This window comes from Manis pentadactyla, chromosome 15 (genome assembly GCF_030020395.1).
Source record: "Manis pentadactyla isolate mManPen7 chromosome 15, mManPen7.hap1, whole genome shotgun sequence".
Lineage (NCBI taxonomy): Eukaryota > Metazoa > Chordata > Mammalia > Pholidota > Manidae > Manis > Manis pentadactyla.
The window spans coordinates 34,904,857-34,931,586 of NC_080033.1; the positions used below are offsets into that span (position 1 = coordinate 34,904,857).

At 38.2% G+C, this 26,730-nt stretch overlaps 1 long non-coding RNA gene across 1 annotated transcript in view; it reads left to right on the top strand.

Annotated features, from left to right (window-relative positions):
- Nucleotides 1-1,171: 1,171 nt before the first annotated feature.
- Nucleotides 1,172-26,730, top strand: part of LOC118935883 (uncharacterized) — a 34,731-nt gene continuing 9,172 nt past the window's right edge. Inside the window, exons 1-2 of the long non-coding RNA XR_008994160.1 lie at nucleotides 1,172-2,384; nucleotides 2,933-3,126. This is a non-coding gene — a long non-coding RNA (uncharacterized LOC118935883). The remainder of the gene's footprint in view (nucleotides 2,385-2,932; nucleotides 3,127-26,730) is intronic.

The window sequence follows — 26,730 nt, forward strand, 5'->3', positions numbered from 1 at the left end:
CAATCAAAATTTGTCATTTCTTAAAGTATATAGTGAATCTAACAAAGAATGGCAATCATGCTCTTTGGCTCTGAAATGGAGTTTTCTCCTCTAAAAGTACATAAGCTGGGTACTAACGGCCAGAGAACAAAAATATACCGAACGCTACTATTCCAAGCAAGAGGTTGGTTCAGGAAGGTCACCCATCATAGTAACACAAGGGAAGGGAATGATGAACTCTCATTTACAAAACACAAGCATCACAATCCCACTAATCTAGATTTAGATCCAGGCTAGAAAGTATTTTATGTGAAGAAATTATTAAATTTGCACATTAACCTGCTTTTGAGTCATAAGTTTCTTTAGCAGAAATGTCCTAAGAGTGTGAAAAGGATTCCTGCTCTCCCCCAGAGAGCACAGCAGCGATTAATTCCACCACCTGGAGCAAAAGAACTCAGAGCAGAAGATTGGCCTTCAACGTGACAATCCCAACTGAGAAAAACGGTTTCTCCAAATGTTCTTTAATGTATTCTTGTTTCTCATACTATATAAAATTTCTAGTCTCCATATTGTTCACGCTTATGTGCTATCTATATTCTCTTTTATATCTAAGGTACTTTTAAAATCTTAACAAATATCAACTGGAGCCCTTCTCTTTGTTTTTAATTTACTATTACTTCATCTATTAGAAAGGGTACCTTTTAGTGATTTTTGGGTTCTATGTAAGTTTTACGTTAAGTAGCTTACTTCTGAAAGAAGAATATATGTTTATAAGAACTACTCCCCAAGTCACTGAACAAAAGTTAATTTTTTTATATAATTGTTTCATTTCTAACTTTAGGTAGACTGTAATACTGGGAATTTAGTTTATTAGTTGTGAACAAAAACTAGAGATTATTTTGAGTGTCTCTGTATGGATGGGTGGTAGGAATCAAGAAGTTTCAAAAATTATTCTAGTTTTAGGTGGTGGTTAAGTCACCTGCAAACCAGCTTTTGTCCTCAGCAGTATAATAAAATTACCCTTTCCGAGATTACTGGTAAAAATTATAAGTCAAAAGCAAAGATCATTTTTTGGTCTTCAAGCTCTTTTTCAACCTCTTTGACTTTACAGTCACATGTGCAGCCCCTCTGGTGTCTGTTTCCCGATTAACCATGATATGTGTGGTCACAAGTGACTAAAGACCCAATTCAAACTTGCTTTAGCAAAAAGAGAATATTTTGACTCATGGAACTGGGAAGAATAGGAATATGCCCACTCTTGGGTCAAACTGAATTCCTAAACTAACAGAATTCTTGTCGTTTCCCCATCCCTCCTGTCAGCCTCCTTTTATTTATTCCAGGCTCTTTCTTTCCTAATACAAAGGGATGCTCTCCATTGGGCAGAGAGTAAGGCTGTTCGCAGCTTGCATCATTAAAGTTTGTGAATCATGGGGAAAGATCATTTCTCTTTTCCAGTAACTTGCTATGAATTTCTGGGAAGGACTCTCCTCAGGACCAGCTCTGGCTACCGTGATGGCTGGGGCCAAGGCTCATGTCCGCCCCTGTGACCGTAGGCAGTTCACACTGACCAAAAGCCCCAACAGAACGCTGTGGAGTTGGGGCAGGAGAGGACAGTCCCTAAAGGATTCAGCAGGGAGAAGATGGGGAGGGGTCGAGGAGACATTTCATTGCCCCCACGTCCCCTTTAGCATCTCTGATTTCTTTTTCCTAAGTACTGCATTTATTCTCATCTTCTTTCCCCTGCCTCTCACTTAGTCATTCTCTAACATTCTGTTCTTGTAAAATCTACAGTATTTTCCACAAATAGTTCATCTTAACAAGTTGCGCCTCGTGTATCTTTGCAGAAGCATTGTAAGTTTATATCTTTACACATCAGTACCATCACTTTCTACTTATTGAGCGAGAGCATAGATGTCAGCTGTGCATTTACCTATCCTCAGGAAGCTATATACTCTAAAAGAAATACAGACATACAGTATGTTTGGTAAGGTTAATTTTTCTCTGATTTCTTAAATCCTAACAAAATTGTTATGAACCATGTTTTACCTTTTTCCAGCACCCCTGCGACTTAAGTATGAAATGGACATTTTTACTAACAGTTAGCTAAGAACTGTAATTAATAGAACTGTTTTTCACATATCAGAAACACCAAATGCATATACCTACCCAGAAACATCTAGGGCAGCTCACCTTTGACAGAGAAACCTTTGCAGTGTATTCTACATTATGATGCTGTTCTGTCTCTTCATTCCAGCATTCTACTGAATCCAGCAACTTGAGTCCTCACTACGTTTGTCATGTCTTCAGTTCCTTCCTTCATACAGTGAAAGAGACAGAAAAATCCCTCTGCTACACTGCAGTCAAACATAACTCTTGGAAGCCAGCCTACTGGTGCTCTGCGACAGGTACTGATCACTCATGTCTGCTCAGCAGTGGATCAGCATGGAGTCAGGAAGATGCCGTTCATTTTACCCAAGGTGGTCAACACCCATCACAGGGCAGTTAGAGGCATAATATGGCAAGAGCCAAAAGAAAGGGAGCCAGTGTTACGGGAACAGAGAGGAAGGAGAGATTACTTTTTGAAAGTGCAGAGTAGACGGAAAAACAAATTAGGAAGATGGTAAGTTTGATATTGGACATTATTTTCAATTTTGAGTTTTGAAAAACATCCATCCAGAAATTGAAATTTGGAGTCTAGGGTTCAGGATAGACTTCTGCTAGAGTTTGAAATATAAAGCCATCTAATTAGTCAAATTCTACCAATGTTTAGCTGTGTGAATAAGCAAATAACTTAATTTTTCAGCATCCTGGTGCCCCTATCTTCCAAGTGGGGGAAGTAATATATAACTATAAAGATTTTTGTGAGGATTATTAATTTCTGTAGGAAAACTTTGTTGCCCAATGCATATTAACTAGATAACCAGTGTTCTCAGTATCTTCATTGCCTTTACAGTTTGCTGGGTCTGTGTCAGCCTGATGGGAGTAAACGAAGTTGTCATAGAGTCTGATAGGAAGGGCTGCCATGTGAGGCTCCCCTGATGACCGCATTCACTGGCTGTTGATCACTCTGCACCTCTCTTCTCATCTCCCTGGACTTTATTCTTTGTGATCCATTCCATCAGTTTTATATCTTCAATCCCTTCACTGGTTAGTACTGCCAAAGCATATCACTGGTATGATTTTGTTACTAATAGTATTGTGCCTCACTTACATTTACTAAGTAACCACCCAATGAGAAAATTGAGTCAGTCATATCGAGTAGCTGACCCACGGTGCACAGAGTAAGTGACAGAGTCAGAACTGGAACCAAGATGGTCTGAAGTAAAATCCCTCAGGCTTCACCACTTACTCAAACTTCTCTTCATAGGGGAAATAGTTGTACTAACTCCTCTTTGTTCAAATTCTGCCCATCTGATAATTATTCCCAATCTCAAATCTTCAGGAAAACATTTACTGAACCCAGTGGCCATTGATGGTCTTCTCTAAACCTGAGTGTTCACATACATCTTGCCCAAGAAGGTATGATTCAGAAAAGAGTGCTACATATGATACTGTGATTGGTGGGAATAGTAGGATTGTCAGAGTTGGGGAAGGTGGAGAGAAAGAAAAGAATCTGTTTGCAGAAAGATGACGTCAGCCTGAGAACCACTCAGGAATGAGCGTAGAATGCCAGAGCAATGGGGAGGCCCCTCCTGGGACAGGGACAAGTGAGGTAAAGATGTATAAGGAGAGTGAGAACAGAGACTTAATGACAGATGGAAAGCTTTGAACTTGACCTTACAGGAAGTGGCTGAACAGAAAATTTTAGAATAGAGGCTAATAAAAATTCAAGGTTACAAGAAGACTTAATCTGTGACTGGTATCTATAATATATTGAAAGAGAAAAACCAGACTAGGAAAGCTAGTAGAGAAGCTGTGGTAGCTATCCACGTGTAGGACGTACGCAGGCTGAGTGAGTGGAGGGTGACGTGCTGGGAAGCGCGCGCAGGAAGCCGCGCTGACTCACAGAGCACCTGGAGGAAGGCGCGAAGGAGCCTGGGGAGTCACACTGTAAAGTCAGGGTAAGTGGGGAATAGACCAAACCACACGCACTGAGGCTGGGCAGATCTTTGCCCTGCTTGAAATTATTTTTCTTTTTAGTTGGAGTCAACAGCTAAGGAGCTTTGTATTATTATGTCCCTCTTGCCTTAGCTTCTTACTGAGATGTGGATCTACTTAGTAATAAGAATTGTGACTTTGTCAGTTTTTGAACTGATACCATCCTTGCCCAGAATCCTTTTTGACGGCAGACTTACTATGAGATGATCTTGGAATTACTTTACTTTGCATTTTGCATTCCTCCAGCCCTCACTGCTCTTCCCTGGCTGTTCAGTGAGGGAAAAGAAAACGGGGCAGAGAGAATTGTGAAGTTGCACGAATTATATGATTTCACTTATTTTCAGATGTTTCATCCAGTAAAATGAGCTCTGTGTTCAGGATGCCACCCTAAGTTGGGAAAGCAGGGGCTCTACTTTGATTTGGACCATCTCCCCCCTGGCCCAGGCAGAAGTGGTTGATTCTCCTTAATTATTTTCTTCTATTATGTATTAAAGTGTGGCTTTTACCACATCCTGTCTGGGTTCGGTACACGGCAGCAGCAACTACCACTGGATTTTAAGTCCTCAGGGGCAGTGTTTGCACTTCGGAGCCAGATTTTCAAGGTGGTGTTACCAATTTTTTTTCTTTAAGAAGAAAATGGAAAAAAGGAGGAAAAAGAGAAAAGGGCTTGGTTGTAGGGAGATATCATTGGCATGAGTATGCATAGAAACATGGAGAAGAGAAGGCTTGAGTAATAGAGGTGCACATGTTTATACATCCGACACACACATACACTCATGGTGCTGGCTGTTAAAAGCCTGACAAATTATTTACTATTCAAGTTTCATTTTAAAAGTGTGTCAGTACATCTGTGGTGTTGACAAAGAGCAGTAAGACTCCCTTTTTGTTGCTCTTTTGCTAGTAGTAGATATAAGCAGATTCCTCCTTGACAGCCTGGTGTCTTTCTATAGAATGAAGCTGATTGTGCCGTGATAAATCACTTCCTATAGGGTTGATGATTGAGCCAAAAGGAAATGACAATAAGGTTGGAGATGAATTATTGGGGGGATGAAACAGTGCTCTTTCTTAGCCACCCAGTTGTATTTGTGGATGTTTCTGAGACACCTCAATGTTTTCTTTGTATATAGATTTTATTTTGCATAGTTTCTCTCTCTTGTGACCCCTTATGAGCCCTTGTGGTTAGTAACCACAATTAACTAACTTAGTGCAGAATCATATCTTATTTATTTTGAAATTTCTTGTATCTAGCTTAATCCCCAGAATATAGCAGGTAGCTTTATGTATTTAATAAATTGAATTAAATGAATGAAAGCTTTATATGTTAAATGTAATATGATGTACATATATTTAATTTACATCCTATCAAAAGTTTATTTTCTGTTTCTTTTTCCTTTTTATTGTTTTTGATCAACATTTACTGACTGAGCACATTCATCCAATCCTGAAGTAAGTTTTAGGAAACCTTAAAAAATGACTGAAAGAAATACAAGAAAACGTGGTTCCTACTCTCAAGAAACTAACTCTATTGTCACATAATGTCAACTCTACTCAATTCTTATTTGCCTACTGGGTTTCTACTCTTAAAGGCTATTTATCTAGTTCTAGTTTTTCAGAATTTTATTCTCTATAAAGAGCAGAAACTTAACTATTTTTGTAGGAATTGAAATATTGCCTCCACCCTTCATTTCTGCTTTCATTCTTCATTCATTTACTTCTATTAAAAAAAAGAAATTAAATGAAATCTTAAGTGCTAAGATGACAAGTGAAATGATGAAAATTCAGAAGAAGCAATGGACTGTGTGACAGTCTGTAATACCTAGCTAAGGTGTGAATGTTTGAGAATATTTATTTTATGGGTCTATATTGCCTCCATGCCTCAAATTATATAATGGCTTGAAAGAAACATTTAGGATATCTATTTTGTCATCATTTAATAAATACTCCATAGCATTTTAGATGGTACTACTATATGAATTTTACCACTAAAAAGAACTTAGGAGCTAACTCATTCTGGTCAGGTAGTTTAACAGATGAGGTTACACTGGCACAGGTCCCAGTGACAGGCTTGCAAGGTAAAGGCAGAACTTTGGACAGAACCCCATAGCCATACTATTCCAATCCAAGGATCTTTGTCATGCACTATGTTTCTGGAAAGTACCATGTAATTTATTTTACTATTCCATTTCATATACCACATATATCTTTATTGTCATAGTAATTCTAACACTACTTGTATATATAAGGCTTTGTCCACATTAACACTAGATGAGGTTACCAAAAGGAACAACATTTCAAGGTGTTCATCTCTTTAGAAAGTATTCAGAATGCCTATAAGGGCCAGGCACCTTGCAAGATGCAGGAAATACCTTAGCTGTAAGATAGACTTGCCTCTTCCCTCTAAGAGTTCAATGGCTTTTGCAGTGTTTCTCAAACTGTTTTTTAAAACTCTCCAGTTCCATGGAAGCACATCATGGATTAGGCCAAACACAGAAGTTTCCACAAACCAATAAAAAATTTTAAAATAACCTGTTCGCTGATACCATCTATACTGCACATGGTGCTGGGGAGTACTTCACTTGAACAAAGAATTCTAAACCTACTCCAGTGGAATCAACTAGCTTATAGAAAAGAGAATAAACTATAGTTCAGATAAAAAAAGACTATGTCTACATATATCCATAATAGTAGACACTATTTTTTTTTTAATGTGTCCCTATTTTCTCTCTTTTTCTTATTGGATTATAATTGACATATATTAGTTTCAGGTGTACAACATGGCTCAGTATTTGTGTATATTGCTAAGCGATCACCACAATAATTCTAGTTAATATCCATCACCATATACAATTTTTTTCTTGTGATGAGAACTTTTAAGATCTATTCTTAGCATCTTTCAAATATGCAATACAGTATTATAAACTATAGTCACCATGCTGTATATTTATATTTCCATGACATAATAATTAGAAGTTTGTACCTTTTGATCCCCTTCACTTATTTCACCTACACCTGATACCCACCCATGTCAGTCACCAGTCCGTTCTCTGTATCTGAACTGGGTTTTTTGTTTGTTTATTTTGCTTTTTAGATTCCACGTGTAGGTGAGATCATACTCTATATGTCACCCATTCCCAGTATGACTTATTTCACTTAGCGTAATACTGCCAAGGTCCATCCATGTTGTTGCAATGAGAGGATTTCCTTTTTTCATGGCTAAATAATACTCATCTGTGCATGTGTATCACACTTTCTTTATCCATTCCTCCATCAGTGGACACTTAGGTTATTTCCATATCTTAGCTATTATAAATAATGCTGTAATCAACCTGAGGGTGTATATATATTTTTGAATTCTGTTTTTTTTTTTGGGTAAATACTAGAAGTGGAGTTGTTGGATTATATGATAGCTCGATTTTCAATTTTTTGAGCAACCTCCATACTGTTTTCCATAATGGCTGTTACCAATTCCATTTCCACCAAGAGTGCACAAGGTTTCTTTTTTTCTCTGCCTCCTTTATTATTTTCTTGTCTTTTTGGAAATAGCCAGTCTAACAAGTGTGAGGTGATACCTCACTGTGGTTTTGCTTTGCATTTGCCTGGTGATAGTGATGTTGAGCACATTCTCATGGACCTGATGGCCATTTGTATATCTTTGGAAAAATGTCTATTTAGATCTTCTGCCTATTTTTTTAGTTAGATCATTTGTTTTTTGCTATTGAATTGAATGAGTTTTTATATATTTTGCATATTAGTCTCTAATCAGTTATGACTTGCAAATATTTCCCCCCATTTGGCAGGTTGTTTTTTCAATTTGCTGATGTTCCCTTTTTGGGCAGAAGCTTTTTAGTTTAATGTCTCATTTTTTATTTTTATTTTTGCTTTTATTGTCAAATCCAAAAAATTATCACCAGACGGATGTCAAAGAGCTTATCCTCTAGGAGCTTTCTTCTAGGAGGTTTATGGTTTTAAATCTAACATTAATCTTTAATCCATTTTGAGTTAATTTTTCCGCATGGCATTAGGTGGTACTTTCATTCTTTTGCACGTGGCTGTCCAGTTTTCCCACTACCATTTACTGAAGAGTCTGTCTTTTCTCCCTTGTATATTTTTGGCTTCCTTGTCATAAATTAATTGACTGCATATGTATGGGGTTATTTCTGGGCTATTTTCCATCGAATGGCTTGTCTGTTTTTATGCTAATACAATCCTGTTTTGATTATTATAGCTTTGCAGTATAGTTTAAAATCAAAGCCTGTGATGCCTCCAGCTTTGTTCTTCTTAAGTTTGCTTGCTTTGGGTTTTTGGGGTCTTTTGTTGTTCCATACAAATTTTAGGATTCTTTGCTCTACTTCTATGAAAAATCCCATCAGCAATTTGATAGGGATTGTGTTGAATTGATAGTTTGGTTAGAGCACAATGGACTTTTTAACTACTAATTCTCCCAATCCCTAAGCAGAGAATATCTTTTCATTTACTTACATTTGCAAACATCAGTGTCATATAGTTTTCAGTATACTGTTTTTTCACCTTATTGGTTAATTTATATATAGGTATTATATTCTTTTTGATGGAGTTGTAAATGGGATTGTTTTCTTAATTTCTTTTTCTAATAGATCAATATTAGTCTATGGAAATGCACTTGATGTTTTTATATGTAGATTTTTGTATCTCTGCAAATTTACTGAGTTTATTGATTAGTTCTAACCACTTTTGGTGGAGTCTTCAGGATTTTCTACATATAATATGTTATCTGCAGGGAGGAGCCAACATGGTGGCATGAGTAGGACAGTGGGAATCACCTCCCAAAAACATATATGTTTTTGAAAATACAACAAATACAACTAATCCTAAAAGAGAGACCAGAAGACACAGGCAACAGCCTGACTACATCCACACGTGCGAGAGCCCAGCGCCTGGTGAAAGGGCAACATGGATGGAGCTGGAGGGTATTATGCTCAGTGAAACAAGCCAAGCGGAGAAAGAGAAATACCAAATGATTTCACTCATCTGTGGAATATAAGAACAAAGGAAAAGCTGAAAGAACAAAACAGCAACAGAATCACAGAACTCAAGAATGGACTAACAGGTACCAAAGGGAAAGGGACTGGGGAGGATGGGTGGGTAGGGAGGGATAAGGGGGGGCAGAAAAAAGGGGTATTAAGATTAGCATCCATAGCGGGGTGGGAGAAAGGGGAGGGCTGTACAACACAGAGAAGACAAGTAGTGATTCTACAACATTTTGCTACGCTGATGGACAGTGACTGTAAAGGAGTATATAGGGGGGACCTGGTATAGGGGAGAGCCTAGTAAACAAAGTATTCGTCATGTAAGTGTAGATTAATGATTAAAAAAAAAAAAAAAGCAGTACCTATGTGGTGACCTCTAATGAGTTCTACACAATGATATAAAGGGCATATAAAAGTGTTGGTAAAGGGTCAGTTTGTGTTTATACAGAGGATCAAAGCCTAATTGGGCTACCCCGAAAATGAACTAAGATATGATATGAAAAAGAACTTCCAACATCAGCACTCTCGGGAAGACTCATGAGAGAAGATGATCATCAAAAAACCCCAACAAAGATCCATGCACTGCTACAGCTGTAGATGCACTCATCCCACAAATTCCTGGACTTGCCATGGGAATGAGGGAGGAGATATCTAAGCTGGCCTGTGCATACAGTAAAACAACAAATTTGACTGGATCTATGCTGTTGGAACTAAACCAAGAATTTGGAGAAGTGCAAATTGTAGTGCTCCAAAATCTTACAACTACAGACTATTCACTGTTAAAAGAACACATGGGATGTGAACGGTCCCCAGGAATGGGTTGTTTTAATTTGTCTGATTTCTCTCAGACTGTTCAAGTTCAGTTGGACAATATCCACCATATCATAGATAAGTTTTCACAAATGCCTAAGGTGCCTAACTGGTTTTCTTGGTTTCACTGGAGATGGCTGGTAATTACAGGTATGCTTTGGTTATGTAACTATACTCCTATTATGTTAATGTGTGTGTGCAATTTAATTAGTAGTTTAAAACCTATACATGCTGAAGTTACTCTACAAGAAGATATGTCAAAGAAATAATCAATCTTCCCATGTTTTCTGCTGCCTGCTACTTCTATAGCTTTTCTTCTTCCTTCCTAATTACAACCCTTAAATAGAATTCATGCCTCATATCGAATTTACCGAGTATCATAATTCTTCCAAGTGGTAAAGATACCTCAAGACAAATTCTGGACATAGAAGCCACAGGGCATAAATATGCAAAGAAGTAAAAAGCTAACCTATTCAAACAATAAGGCTTCTCTCTCACTTACCAACTTTACATTTCCCTGTATGGCCCCAGAAGCTGACTTGTTAGCCAGAGACGGGTAAGATTCCTCAAGGGAGGAACAACCTAAGACAGGCACAGTCGCAGGGGGGCCATCAGGTGAGAAATTGGGGATCAACAGAGGTGAGGCTTAGAACCTCACCCCCCCTGTTCTGAGAGAAATCTTCTGCATACGTGGATGTTTTATTGCCCTTGTCTAGCTTGGATTAACACATAGTCTACAGGCACACACCTGATCATCTACATTTGCTCTCTTACAACACTAAACTATGTTTTCTACCTTTATCTTGTATCTACCTACCACTTCAGCATTTTATTAAAAATAATAATAATAAAGAGAGAAATGTGGTATCCACATAAAGAGAGAAATGTGGCATCCACATATAAATCAAGTATAAAAATCAAATGAGTTCATATTTGAACTGACTGTTTATAGTTCATAATGCATGAGCAAAACCTAAAGTTTCTGTGATGACTGCCCTTGTACTGTTCACCATGTAACTTTTTCACTATGTAAGAATTTGTTCTCCATGTAAGAACTTGTTCGTTATGCTTCAGAAGATTGGAGACTGATGAAAATTAGGCTTGGGGTGGATTAATGATTGTGCATTGAGCATTGACCCCCCTATACAGAATTTTATTGTTAACAACCATTTGATCAATAAATATGAGAGATGCCCTCACAAAAAAAAAAATATATATATATACACACTTCCAATTGTAAAATAAATAAGTAACCGGGATGTAATGTATAGCATAAGGAATATAGTCAAAATATTGTAACAACTTGGTATGGTGATAGCTGGTAGCTAGAATTATCATGTATATAAATGTTGAATCACTGTGTTGTACACCTGAAACTAATGTAATTCTGTGTGTCAACTACCCTTCAATAAAAAATAATTAACAACAAAAAAAAATGTTATCTGCAAATTGTGGCACTTTCGCTTATTCCTTTCTGGTTTTTTTTTTTTTTTAATAATTATTTTTTATTGAAGGGTAGTTGACGCACAGTATTACATTACATTAGTTTCAAGTGTACAACACAGTGGTAGAACATTTATATACATAATTCGAGGTTCCAGCTATCACCCTACCAAGCTGTTACAATATCTTGACTATATTCCTTATGCTATACATTACATCCCGGTTACTTATTTATTTTACCATTGGAAGTCTGTCCTTTTTTTTTTTTTTTGTGAGGGCATCTCTCATATTTATTGATCAAATGGCTGTTAACGACAATAAAATTCTGTATAGGGGAGTCAATGCTCAATGCACAATCATTAATCCACCCCAAGCCTAATTTTCGTCAGTCTCCAATCTTCTGAGGCATAACAAACAAGTTCTTACATGGAGAACAAATTCTTACATAATGAATAAGTTACATAGTGAACAGTACAAGGGCAGTCATCACAGAAACTTTCGGTTTTGCTCATGCATTATGAACTATAAACAGTCTGTTCAAATATGAATACTCATTTGATTTTTATACTTGATTTATATGTGGATACCACATTTCTCTCTTTATTATTATTATTTTTAATAAAATGCTGAAGTGGTAGGTAGATACAAGATAAAGGTAGAAAACATAGTTTAGTGTTGTAAGAGAGCAACTGTAGATGATCAGGTGTGTGCCTGTAGACTATGTGTTAATCCAAGCTAGACAAGGGCAATAAAACATCCACGTATGCAGAAGATTTCTCTCAGAACAGGGGGGGTGAGGTTCTAAGCCTCACCTCTGTTGATCCCCAATTTCTCACCTGATGGCCCCCCTGCGACTGTGCCTGTCTTAGGTTGTTCCTCCCTTGAGGAATCTTACCCGTCTCTGGCTAACCAGTCATCTTCCGGGGCCATACAGGGAAATGTGAAGTTGGTAAGTGAGAGGGAAGCCTTATTGTTTGAAAAGGTTAGCTTTTTACTTCTTTGCATATTTATGCCCTGTGGCTTCTATGCCCAGCATTTGTCTTGAGGTATCTTTACCACTTGGAAGAATTATGATACTCGGTAAATTTGATATGAGGCACGAATTCTATTTAAGGGTTGTAATTAGGAAGGAAGAAGAAAAGCTATAGAAGTAGCAGGTGGAAGAAAACCTGGGGAGATTTATTATTTCTTTGACATATCTTCTTGTAGAGTAACTTCAGCATGTATAGGTTTTAAGCTACTACTTAAATTGCGCACACACATTAACATAATAGGAGTATAGTTACATAACCAAAGCATACCTGTAATTACCAGCCATCTCCAGTGAAACCAAGAAAACCAGTTAGGCACCTTAGGCATTTGTGAAAACTTATCTATGACATGGTGGATATTGTCCAACTGAACTTGAACAGTCTGAGAGAAATCAGACAAATTAAAACAACCCATTCCTGGGGACTGTTCACATGCCATATATTCTTTTAACAGTAAATTGTCTGTAGTTGTAAGACTTTGGAGCACTACAATTTGCACTTCTCCAAATTCTTGGTTGAGTTCCAACAGTATAGATCCAGTCAAAGTTGTTGTTTAACTGTATGCACAGGCCAGCTTAGATATCTCCTTCCTCATTCCCATGGCAAGTCCAGGAACTGGTGGGAGAGTGCAGATGTTGGAAGTTCTTTTTCATATCGTATCTTAGTTCATTTTTGGGGTAGCCCAATTAGGCTTTGATCCTCTGTATAAACACAAACAGACCCTTTGCCTACACTTTTATATGCCCTTTATACCCTTGTGTAGAACTCGTTGGAGGTTACCACACAAGAACTGCCCTTCTTTTTTTTTTTTTGCTTTGTTTTTGGTATCACTAATCTACACTTACATGACGAATATTATGTTTACTAGGCTCTCCCCTATACCAGGTCTCCCCTATAAACCCCTTTACAGTCACTGTCCATCAGCATAGCAAAATGTTGTAGAATTACTACTTGCCTTCTCTGTGCTGTACAGCCCTCCCTTTTCTCCTACCCCCCCATGCAAGTTAATCTTAATACCCCCCTACTTCTCCCCACTTATCCCTCCCTACCCACCCATCCTCCCCAGTCCCTTTCCCTTTGGTACCTGTTAGTCCATTCTTGAGTTCTGTGATTCTGCTGCTGTTTTGTTCCTTCAGTTTTTCCTTTGTTCTTATATTCCACAGATAAGTGAAATCATTTGGTATTTCTCTTTCTCCGCTTGGCTTGTTTCACTGAGCATAATACCCTCCAGCTCCATCCATGTTGCTGCAAATGATTGGATTTGCCCTTTTCTTATGGCTGAGTAGTATTCCATTGTGTATATGTACCACATCTTCTTTATCCATTCATCTATTGATGGACATTTAGGTTGCTTCCAATTCTTGGCTATTGTAAATAGTGCTGCAATAAACATAGGGGTGCATCTGTCTTTCTCAAACTTGATTGCTGCGTTCTTAGGGTAAATTCCTAGGAGTGCAATTCCTGGGTCAAATGGTAAGTCTGTTTTGAGCATTTTGATGTACCTCCATACTGCTTTCCACAATGGTTGAACTAACTTACATTCCCACCAGCAGTGTAGGAGGGTTCCCCTTTCTCCACAGCCTCGCCAACATTTGTTGTTCTCTGTCTTTTGGATGGCAGCCATCCTTACTGGTGTGAGGTGATACCTCATTGTAGTTTTAATTTGCATTTCTCTGATAATTAGCGATGTGGAGCATCTTTTCATGTGTCTGTTGTCCATCTGTATTTCTTTGTTGGAGAACTGTCTGTTCAGTTCCTCTGCCCATTTTTTAATTGGGTTATTTGTTTTTTGTTTGTTGAGGCGTGTGAGCTCCTTATATATTCTGGACGTCAAGCCTTTATCGGATGTGTCATTTTCAAATATATTCTCCCATACTGTAGGGATCCTTCTTGTTCTATTGATGGTGTCTTTTGCTGTACAGAAGCTTTTCAGCTTAATATAGTCTCACTTACTCATTTTTGCTGTTGTTTTCCTTGCCCGGGGAGATATGTTCAAGAAGAGGTCACTCATGTTTATGTCTAAGAGGTTTTCGCCTATGTTTTCTTCCAAGAGTTTAATGGTTTCATGGCTTACATTCAGGTCTTTGATCCATTTTGAGTTTACTTTTGTATATGGGGTTAGACAATGGTCCAGTTTCATTCTCCTACATGTAGCTGTCCAGTTTTGCCAGCACCACCTGTTGAAGAGACTGTCATTTCGCCATTGTATGTCCATGGCTCCTTTATCAAATATTAATTGACCATATATGTCTGGGTTAATGTCTGGATTCTCTAGTCTGTTCCATTGGTCTGTGGCTCTGCTCTTGTGCCAGTACCAAATTGTCTTGATTACTATGGCTTTATAATAGAGCTTGAAGTTGGGGAGTGAGATCCCCCCTACTTTATTCTTCTTTCTCAGGATTGCTTTGGCTATTCGGGGTCTTTGGTGTTTCCATATGAATTTTTGAATTATTTGTTCCAGTACATTGAAGAATGTTGCTGGTAGTTTCATAGGGATTGCATCAAATCTGTATACAGCTTTGGGCAGGATGGCCATTTTGATGATATTAATTCTTCCTAGCCACGAGCATGGGATGAGTTTCCATCTGTTAGTGTCCCCTTTTTTTTTTTTTTTTAAATAATTATTTTTTTATTGAAGGGTAGTTGACGCACCGTATTACATTACATTAGTTTCAAGTGTACAACACAGTGGTAGAACATTTATATACATAATTCGAGGTTCCAGCTATCACCCTACCAAGCTGTTACATTATCTTGACTATATTCCTTATGCTATACATTACATCCCGGTTACTTATTTATTTTAACATTGGAAGTCTTTCCTTTTTTTTTTTTTTTTTTGTGAGGGCATCTCTCATATTTATTGATCAAATGATTGTTAACGACAATAAAATTCTGTATAGGGGAGTCAATGCTCAATGCACAATCATTAATCCACCCCAAGCCTAATTTTCGTCAGTCTCCAATCTTCTGAGGCATAACAAACAAGTTCTTACATGGAGAACAAATTCTTACATAATGAATAAGTTACATAGTGAACAGTACAAGGGCAGTCATCACAGAAACTTTCAGTTTTGCTCATACATTATGAACTCTAAACAGTCAGTTCAAATATGAATACTCATTTGGTTTTTATACTTGATTTATGTGTGGATACTACATTTCCCTCTTTATTATTATTATTTTTAATAAAATGCTGAAGTGGTAGGTAGATACAAGATAAAGGTAGAAAACATAGTTTAGTGTTGTAAGAGAGCAAATGTAGATGATCAGGTGTGTGCCTGTAGACTATGTGTTAATCCCAGCTAGACCAGGGCAATAAAACATCCACGTATGCAGAAGATTTCTCTCAGAACAGGGGGGGTGAGGTTCTAAGCCTCACCTCTGTTGATCCCCAATTTCTCACCTGATGGCCCCCCTGCGACTGTGCCTGTCTTAGGTTGTTCCTCCCTTGAGGAATCTTACCCGTCTCTTGCTAACCAGTCATCTTCCGGGGCCATACAGGGAAATGTTAAGTTGGTAAGTGAGAGAGAAGCCTTATTGTTTGAAAAGGTTAGCTTTTTACTTCTTTGCATATTTATGCCCTGTGGCTTCTATGCCCAGCATTTGTCTTGAGGTATCTTTACCACTTGGAAGAATTATGATACTCGGTAAATTTGATACGAGGCACGAATTCTATTTAAGGGTTGTAATTAGGAAGGAAGAAGAAAAGCTGTAGAAGTAGCAGGCGGAAGAAAACATGGAAAGATTGATTATTTCTTTGACATATCTTCTTGTAGAGTAACTTCAGCATGAATAGGTTTTAAGCTACTACTTAAATTGCGCACACACATTAACATAATAGGAGTAGAGTTACATAACCAAAGCATATCTGTAATTACCAGCCATCTCCAGTGAAACCAAGAAAACCAGTTAGGCACCTTAGGCATTTGTGAAAACTTATCTATGACATGGTGGATATTGTCCAACTGAACTTGAACAGTCTGAGAGAAATCAGACAAATTAAAACAACCCATTCCTGGGGACTGTTCACATGCCATATGTTCTTTTAACAGTAAATAGTCTGTAGCTGTAAGACTTTGGAGCGCTACAATTTGCACTTCTCCAAATTCTTGGTTGAGTTCCAACAGTATAGATCCAGTCAAATTTGTTGTTTTACTGTATGCACAGGCCAGTTTAGATATCTCCTTCCTCATTCCCATGGCAAGTCCAGGAACGGGTGGGATGAGTGCATCTACAGCTATAGCAGTGCGTCTTTTTTGGGGTTTTTTATGATCATCTTCTGGCATGAGTCTTCCAGAGAGTGCTGATGTTGGAAGTTCTTTTTCATATCGTATCTTAGTTCATTTTTGGGGTAGCCCAATTAGGCTTTGATCCTCTGTATAAACACAAACAGACCCTTTGCCTACACTTTTATAATCCCTTTATACCCTTGTGTAGAACTCGTTGGAGGTTACCACACAGGAACTGCCCTTTTTTTTTTTTTCTTTGTTTTTGGTATCACTAATCTCCACTTACATGACGAATATTATGCTTACTAGGCTCTCCCCTATACCAGGTCTCCCCTATAAACCCCTTTACAGTCATTGTCTATCAGCATAGCAAAATGTTGTAGAATCACTACTTGCCTTCTCTGTGTTGTACAGCCCTCCCTTTTCTCCTACCCCCCCTTGCATGTTAATCTTAATACCCCCCTACTTCTCCCCCCCTCATCCCTCCCTATACACCCATCCTCCCCAGTCCCTTTCTCTTTGGTACCTGTTAGTCCATTCTTGAGTTCTGTGATTCTGCTGCTGTTTTGTTCCTTCAGTTTTTCCTTTGTTCTTATATTCCACAGATAAGTGAAATCATTTGGTATTTCTCTTTCTCCGCTTGGCTTGTTTCACTGAGCATAATACCCTCCAGCTCCATCCATGTTGCTGCAAATGATTGGATTTGCCCTTTTCTTATGGCTGAGTAGTATTCCATTGTGTATATGTACCACATCTTCTTTATCCATTCATCTATTGATGGACATTTAGGTTGCTTCCAATTCTTGGCTATTGTAAATAGTGCTGCAATAAACATAGGGGTGCATCTGTCTTTCTCAAACTTGATTGCTGCGTTCTTAGGGTAAATTCCTAGGAGTGCAATTCCTGGGTCAAATGGTAAGTCTGTTTTGAGCATTTTGATGTACCTCCATACTGCTTTCCACAATGGTTGAACTAACTTACATTCCCACCAGCAGTGTAGGAGGGTTCCCCTTTCTCCACAGCCTCGCCAACATTTGTTGTTCTCTGTCTTTTGGATGGCAGCCATCCTTACTGGTGTGAGGTGATACCTCGTTGTAGTTTTAATTTGCATTTCTCTGATAATTAGCGATGTGGAGCATCTTTTCATGTGTCTGTTGTCCATCTGTATTTCTTTGTTGGAGAACTGTCTGTTCAGTTCCTCTGCCCATTTTTTAATTGGGTTATTTGTTTTTTGTTTGTTGAGGCGTGTGAGCTCCTTATATATTCTGGACGTCAAGCCTTTATCGGATGTGTCATTTTCAAATATATTCTCCCATACTGTAGGGATCCTTCTTGTTCTATTGATGGTGTCTTTTGCTGTACAGAAGCGTTTCAGCTTAATATAGTCCCACTTACTCATTTTTGCTGTTGTTTTCCTTGCCCAGGGAGATATGTTCAAGAAGAGGTCACTCATATTTATGTCTAAGAGGTTTTCGCCTATGTTTTCTTCCAAGAGTTTAATGGTTTCATGGCTTACATTCAGGTCTTTGATCCATTTTGAGTTTACTTTTGTATATGGGGTTAGACAATGGTCCACTTTCATTCTCCTACATGTAGCTGTCCAGTTTTGCCAGCACCACCTGTTGAAGAGACTGTCATTTCGCCATTGTATGTCCATGGCTCCTTTATCAAATATTAATTGACCATATATGTCTGGGTTAATGTCTGGATTCTCTAGTCTGTTCCATTGGTCTGTGGCACTGCTCTTGTGCCAGTACCAAATTGTCTTGATTACTATGGCTTTATAATAGAGCTTGAAGTTGGGGAGTGAGATCCCCCCTACTTTATTCTTCTTTCTCAGGATTGCTTTGGCTATTCGGAGTCTTTTGTGTTTCCATATGAATTTTTGAATTATTTGTTCCAGTTCATTGAAGAATGTTGCTGGTAGTTTCATAGGGATTGCATCAAATCTGTATATTGCTTTGGGCAGGATGGCCATTTTGACGATATTAATTCTTCCTAGCCACGAGCATGGGATGAGTTTCCATCTGTTAGTGTCCCCTTTAATTTCTCTTAAGAGTGACTTGTAGTTTTCAGAGTATAAGTCTTTCACTTCTTTGGTTAGGTTTATTCCTAGGTATTTTATTTTTTTTGATGCAATTGTGAATGGATTTGTTTTCCTGATTTCTCTTTCTGTTGGTTCATTGTTAGTACACAGGAAAGCCACAGATTTCTGTGTGTTGATTTTGTATCCTGCAACTTTGCTGTATTCCGATATCAGTTCTAGTAGTTTTGGGGTGGAGTCTTTAGGGTTTTTTATGTACAGTATCATGTCATCTGCAAATAGTGACAGTTTAACTTCTTCTTTACCAATCTGGATTCCTTGTATTTCTTTATTTTGTCTGATTGCCGTGGCTAGGACCTCCAGTACTATGATAAATAACAGTGGAGAGAGTGGGCATCCCTGTCTAGTTCCTGATCTCAGAGGAAATGCTTTCAGCTTCTCGCTGTTCAATATAATGTTGGCTGTGGGTTTATCATAGATGGCCTTTATTATGTTGAGGTACTTGCCCTCTATTCCCATTTCGCTGAGAGTTTTTAACATGAATGGATGTTGAACTTTGTCAAATGCTTTTTCAGCATCTATGGAGATGATCATGTGGTTTTTGTCTTTCTTTTTGTTGATGTGGTGGATGATGTTGATGGACTTTCGAATGTTGTACCATCCTTGCATCCCTGGGATGAATCCCACTTGGTCATGGTGTATGATCCTTTTGATGTATTTTTGAATTCGGTTTGCTAAAATTTTGTTGAGTATTTTTGCATCTAAGTTCATCAGGGATATTGGTCTGTAGTTTTCTTTTTTGGTGGGGTCTTTGCCTGGTTTTGGTATTAGGGTGATGTTAGCTTCATAGAATGAGTTTGGGACTATCCCCTCCTCCTCTATTTTTTGGAAAACTCTAAGGAGAATGGGTATTATGTCTTCCCTGTATGTCTGATAAAATTCCGAGGTAAATCCATCTGGCCCAGGAGTTTTGTTCTTTGGTAGTTTTTTGATTACCGCTTCAATTTCGTTGCTGGTAATTGGTCTGTTTAGATTTTCTGTTTCTTCCTGGGTCAATCTTGGAAGGTTGTATTTTTCTAGGAAGTTGTCCATTTCTCCTAGGTTTCCCAGCTTGTTAGCATATAGGTTTTCATAGTATTCTCCAATAATTCTTTGCATTTCTGTGGGGTCCGTCGTGATTTTTCCTTTCTCGTTTCTGATACTGTTGATTTGTGTTGACTCTCTTTTCTTCTTAATAAGTCTGGCTAGAGGCTTATCTATTTTGTTTATTTTCTCAAAGAACCAGCTCTTGGTTTCATTGATTTTTGCTATTGTTTTATTCTTCTCAATTTTATTTATTTCTTCTCTGATCTTTATAATGTCCCTCCTTCTGCTGACCTTAGGCCTCATCTGTTCTTCTTTTTCCAATTTTGATAATTGTGACATTAGACCATTCATTTGGGTTTGCTCTTCCTTTTTTAAATATGCTTGGATTGCTATATACTTTCCTCTTAAGACTGCTTTTGCTGTGTCCCACAGAAGTTGGGGCTTAGTGTTGTTGTTGTCATTTGTTTCCATATATTGCTGGATCTCCATTTTGATTTGATCATTGATCCATTGATTATTTAGGAGCGTGTTGTTAAGCCTCCATGTGTTTGTGAGCCTCTTTGCTTTCTTTGTACAGTTTATTTCTAGTTTTATGCCTTTGTGGTCTGAAAAGTTGGTTGGTAAGATTTTAATCTTTTGGAATTTTCTGAGGCTCTTTTTGTGGCCTAGTATGTGGTCTATTCTGGAGAATGTTCCATGTGCACTTGAGAAGAATGTATATCCCGCTGCTTTTGGATGTAGAGTTCTATAGATGTCTATTAGGTCCATCTGCTCTACTGTGTTGTTCAGTGCTTCCGTGTCCTTACTTATTTTCTGCCCAGTGGATCTATCCTTTGGGGTGAGTGGTGTGTTGAAGTCTCCTAGAATGAATGCATTGCAGTCTATTTCCCCCTTTTGTTCTGTTAGTATTTGTTTCACATATGCTGGTGCTCCTGTGTTGGGTGCATATATATTTAGAATGGTTATATCCTCTTGTTTGACTGAGCCCTTTATCATTATGTAGTGTCCTTCTTTATCTCTTGTTACTTTCTTTGTTTTGAAGTCTATTTTGTCTGATATTAGTACTGCAACCCCTGCTTTCTTCTCACTGTTGTTTGCTTGAAATATGTTTTTCCATCCCTTGACTTTTAGTCTGTACATGTCTTTGGGTTTGAGGTGAGTTTCTTGTAAGCAGCATATAGATGGGTCTTGCTTTTTTATCCATTCTGTTACTCTGTGTCTTTTGATTGGTGCATTCAACCCATTAACATTTAGGGTGACTTTTGAAAGATATGTACTTATTGCCATTGCAGGCTTTAAATTCGTGGTTACCAAAGGTTCAAGGTTAGCCTCTTTAGTATCTTACTGCCTAACTTAGCTTGCTTATTGAGCTGTTATATACACTGTCTGGAGATTCTTTTTTTCTCTCCCTTCTTGTTCCTCCTCCTCAATTCTTCATATGTTGGGTGTTTTGTGCTGTGCTCTTTCTAGGAGTGCTCCCATCTAGAGCAGTCCCTGTAAGATGTTCTGTAGAGGTGGTTTGTGGGAAGCAAATTCCCTCAGCTTTTGTTTGTCTGGGAATTGTTTAATCCCACCGTCATATTTGAATGATAGTCGTGCTGGATACAGTATCCTTGGTTCAAGGCCCTTCTGTTTCATTGTATTAAATATATCATGCCATTCTCTTCTGGCCTGTAGGGTTTCTGTTGAGAAATCTGACGTTAGCCTGATGGGTTTCCCTTTATAGGTGACCTTTTTCTCTCTAGCTGCCTTTTACACTCTTTCCTTGTCCTTGATCTTCGCCATTTTAATTATTATGTGTCTTGGTGTTGTCCTTCTTGGATCCTTTCTGTTGGGGGTTCTGTGTATTTCCGTGGTCTGTTCGATTACTTCCTCCCCCAGTGTGGGGAAGTTTTCAGCAATTATTTCTTCTAAGATACTTTCCATCTCTTTGCCTCTCTCTTCTTCTTCTGGGACCCCTGTAATACGGATATTGTTCCTTTTGGATTGGTCACACAGTTCTCTTAATATTGTTTCATTCCTGGAGATCCTTTTGTCTCTCTCTATGTCAGCTTCTATGCGTTCCTGTTCTCTGATTTCAATTCCATCAATGGCCTCTTGCATTCTATCCATTCTGCTTATAAACCCTTCCAGAGTTTGTTTCATTTCTGCGATCTCCTTTCTGGCATCTGTGATCTCCTTCCGGACTTCATCCCATTTCTCTTGCGTATTTCTCTGCATCTCTGTCAGCATGTTTATGATTCTTATTTTGAATTCTTTTTCAGGAAGACTGGTTAGGTCTGTCTCCTTCTCTGGTGTTGTCTCTGTGATCTTTGTCTGCCTGTAGCTTTGCCTTTTCATGGTAATAGGAATAGTCTGCAGAACTAGAACGAGTGACTGCTGGAAGGACTTCCTTTCTTGTTGGTTTGTGCCCCTCCTCTCCTGGAGAACAGCGACCTCTAGTGGCTTGTGCTGCGCAGCTGCGTGCAGACAGGGTTTCTGCTTCCTGCCCAGCTGCTATGGAGTTAATCTCCGCTGTTGCTGTGGGCGTGGCCTGGCACGGGCAGCTACTCCAAAGTGGTGGAGTCGCGTTGGAGCAGGAGCTGCTGGGAGGCTATTTATCTCTGTAAGGGGCCTCCCTGCTCCCTGCAGCCCAGGGGTTAGGGTGCCCAGAGATTCCCGGATTCCCTACCTCTGGATTAAGTGACCCGCCCTGCCCCTTTAAGACTTCCAAAAAGCACCCGCCAAAACACAACAACGACCACCAAAAAAAAAAAAGAAAAAGAAATTTTTAAATTAAAAAAAAAAAAAAAGTTTTTAATTAAAAAAAAAAAAGGTGGTCGTTCGTTTTTCTTCATTCTCCGGTGCCAGCCTCAGGCCTCTGCTCTCTAGTCTTTCTGCCCTGTTTCCCTAGTGTTGGGGTCCCTATCCCTTTAAGACTTCCAAAAAGCGCTCTAGAAAACAAAACAGTAAAAAAGCAAAAAAAAAAATGGTCGCGCGCTTTTCTTATGTCCTCTGTCCCCCAGCCTCCAGTGCCTGCTCACTGTTCTTGCTGCCCTGTTTTCCTAGTATCGAGCGCCCTGCACTCTGGCCCGGATGGCTGGGGCTGGGTGTTCAGCAGCCCTGGGCTCCGTCTCCCTCCCGCTCTGCCTGCTCTTCTCCCGCCGGGAGCTGGGGGGAGGGGCGCTCGGCTCCCGCGGGGCCGGGGCTTGTATCTTACCCCCTTCGCGAGGCGCTGGGTTCTCTCAGGTGTGGATGTGGTCTGGATATTGTCCTGTGTCCTCTGGTCTTTATTCTAGGAAGGGTTGTCTTTGTTATATTTTCATAGATATATGTTGTTTTGGGGGGAGATTTCCGCTGCTCTACTCACGCCGCCATCTTCCGCCCCTCCCTGTCCTTTCTGGTTTTTGATGCCTTTTCTTTTTTTTTTTTTCTTGTCTCATTTGTTGAGCTGGGACTTCTAATACTATGTTGAGTAAAGGTGGAAAGAGTAGGTATCCTTGTTAATTTCTGTCTCTAGTTTTAATATTCATTCTGACATTTTTTATAATTTTGATAATTTTTATTCTAATCTGATCATCTTGTTGAAAGAAAAGCTACTTCCCTATAAGTGTAAACTTTTGCATTTAAGAGAATGCTTTCTTATGAATGTTGTGACAGTTTTATTGTGCAATTGATTCAGTTATTTATATTTGCTTAAATAAAGGTTTGTCACTAGGCATTTTATATTAATAATAAAAGTGCATATTCTTGAACACAGGGACTGTAGGCTGAAGCAACATTATCTAGATTATGAAGTGACTGGTACATTGTATAAACAATTGGAATCTCCTGAGTAAATGTCTTAGATATCGTGTTCGTGTTAGCACATTTACTGAATTTAGATATCTGTCCCTTTCTTTTTGTGCTATTCTGAAATTTGATTTAATTGTGCTAATGGGTCATAAAATGCTCTAGTTTTCTAGAGTTCTTGAATTTCTCAGCTATGTAAAGTCATGGAACTTGGATGTACACTATCCAAGGTGTCAAAATTATACAGAAACTCACATATTTTACCACTCTTAATTTCTCAACAACCAGTTGATCTTCAAAGATTCACCAGGAAACCAGAGGGTATGTTGGGTTTGTTCACATTATGAGATTAGGTCTTTTCTGGATTCTTTTAGTTGATGAAAAAATAACTATAATGCCATGTGATTTGTTAAATGGCTATAAATTTAATTTTACATACATCTTGCAGAATTAGGAGACTTTGAGAATTTATCCAAACTTCTGCAGTTATTACAAGACCTTTAAAAATAAGAGCTATGCAATGAGCATGATGAAAATATGTTCATTACAACTAAAGATGCAAATTCTTTTACCTGTATAGACTGCATTCTTCGGGGTATATCAGCAGGAAGGACCTTGTTTATTTAAAAAACCCTTTTAAATTTGGTCATGTAGTCCTCTGGAAACATGGCTTTTCTATTAATTTCTACCACAAAATTTAGAAATAGCATTTAATGAACAGTAGACTAGTAAGTAATGTGGTTAAGTAAATAGCTTCTGAATATTATAACTATATTTTTCTAGAGATTTTGCTATGCACTCAATATGATGAACTCATATAATGAAGATGTATTCTGTTAATATACATTCACAGCATACATGGATAATGGTTCCAAAGAAACTGTTTTAAGATATGCTCTGAATATGTATGAAGAACAATAGACACATGTTATGGGTTCAACATATAGTAAGGGCCCAAAAGCAGAAGAAATGGCTTTATTAATCCTTATTCACTGAAAATACTTAAGAAACAAAAAAGAAACACATCATGGTATAAGTATATATATATGCATGTGTGTGTGTGTGTGTGTGTGTGTGTGTGTGTGTGTGTATACCACAATTTTAGCAAGTCTTTATGAGCCCATTGATATTGCACAGTAATGTATTTTGTTATAGGATATTAGCTAGTCCATAAACATAGAGAATGGTTTAGATTGTTAATGTAACTTACATTTTAATAAGATGAAATGTTTAGAAGATTTTTGCACCAGTGATCTGTTGATCAAATTACAGGCTCGGTGGATTGCTTCTCTTTTGTGGGAACTCCTAAGAGATTCCTAATCCCACAGATGACAACTATCAGTTTTGGAGAAAATACATAAAACTACCTGAAGGCTATGGATAAAGACAACGAAAAAAGGGTGAGGAATTTTGGAGGGGAGTCAATACTTGAAGGAAGAAAATGACGTGGTTTGAGTTACCAGTTTTTGCAAGTTTTGGACTAAAGACAAAACATTGAGGTCCAGTAGAAAACTTGTGGTCTTTCTGGTTTAACAAATCAGAAGACAACTCAAGGCATTACTGCTGTAGGAAAATGACAAGTAACCCTGAAAATTAAAGAACTGGAGAAGGAGGAGCCCAAGCTCTGTGGATAAATTCTATACGTCTCTAAATCACGCATAAGGACCAAAAAAAAAAAAATGAACTGAGATTTTAGATGCAGTGGGTGAGACAGACTTTTCAGTTTGAAAATCAAATCAAGTTAATTACCTGTCAAGTCAGAAATACCAACACTCTTCAAAAGAATAAAAAAGAAACCAGAGTCTACACAACACAACACTCAACAATATCCAGGACACAATCCAAAATTACTGTTACACAAAGAACCAGGAAAATGTGACACATTCTCAAAGAAACAGGTAATCATCAGAGGCTATAATCATTTCATTGCTAACAAATTATCACAAATTTAGCTGCATAAACTACATAGATTTATTATTTTGCAGTTCCCTTGGGTCAGGATATCAGGCACAGCTTGGGGAAATCCTGTGGTCAAGCATTAAAAGGGTCCAGTCAAGGTGTCTTCTGGGCTGAGCTCTCATGTGGAGGCTCTGCTAGGGAAGAATTTGCTTCCCAACTCATTCATGTTGTTGGTAGAGTTCATTTCTTCATATGACTTAAGGACCCAGCATGTTAATGGTTGTCAACAGGAGGCCATCTTCAGACATTAATGCCTTCCAATAGTTCCTAGAGGCAACCTGTCATTCCTTGACACATGGGGTTATCCATTGTGGCTTCTTACTTCATCAAGAATTGATCAAATTAAAAGAAAAACAGATAACTCTACAATCACAGTAGAGTAATTAGGTCTGGGATTTGAATGTACAAGACAGTAAATTAGCTAATTTCTGATTCATAGATGTTAGCTGAAAATACAAGACTTGTGAGTGAGAGAAAGAGTTTATTTTTCACCGCAGGCATAAATATCAACATCCTTTCATCAGTTCCCCTTGGTGCTGAGTACCCTGAGGGGAATCAGATGGGTGTGCAGTGCAGGTGAGGAATCTACTGCTTTTATAACAAGCAGTAAGTGTGCCGTATCCCTGGGGTTTGTGGGGTGGTATGTCCTCTCTTAAGGTCACCAGTGACATTAAAACTCTAAGAAATGGCTCAGATAAAAAGTCAGAGTCCTACAGTCCTGGCACACCTAGCAAAATATGCATGAATATAAGGTCCAGTGAAAACTATATCTCACAAGAAAAATAGTAGCACCACACTCAGCAATTGATACAAAAACTAGACAAAATATCAGTAAACACATAGAAGATCTGAAAAATACCATAAAAGTAATTTCACCCAATTGATATTTGCAGAACACTATACATAAATATAGTGATTATGGTCTATTTATGAAAATAGACCATATACAGGGCAGCTAAATAAGTCTCAATATATTTGAAAGAATAGAAATTTCTGACCAGAACAAAATTAAGTTAGAAATTTATAACAAGATTCCAGGGAAGCTGTTAACATCTGGAAAATAATAACACACTGTGAAATAATTTACAGATCATAGGAAATTGTAAGGGAAAGTAGAAAAAGTTTTTTGATAATATTAAAAATACAATATATCAGAGTTGTTAAAGAGCTCTAAAGCAGTGCTAGGAGGGAAATTTATAGCTTTTAAGTTTTTATGTGCAAAAGGAGGAAAGTTCTAAATTAATAATCCACCTTAGGAGCCAGAAAAAGTA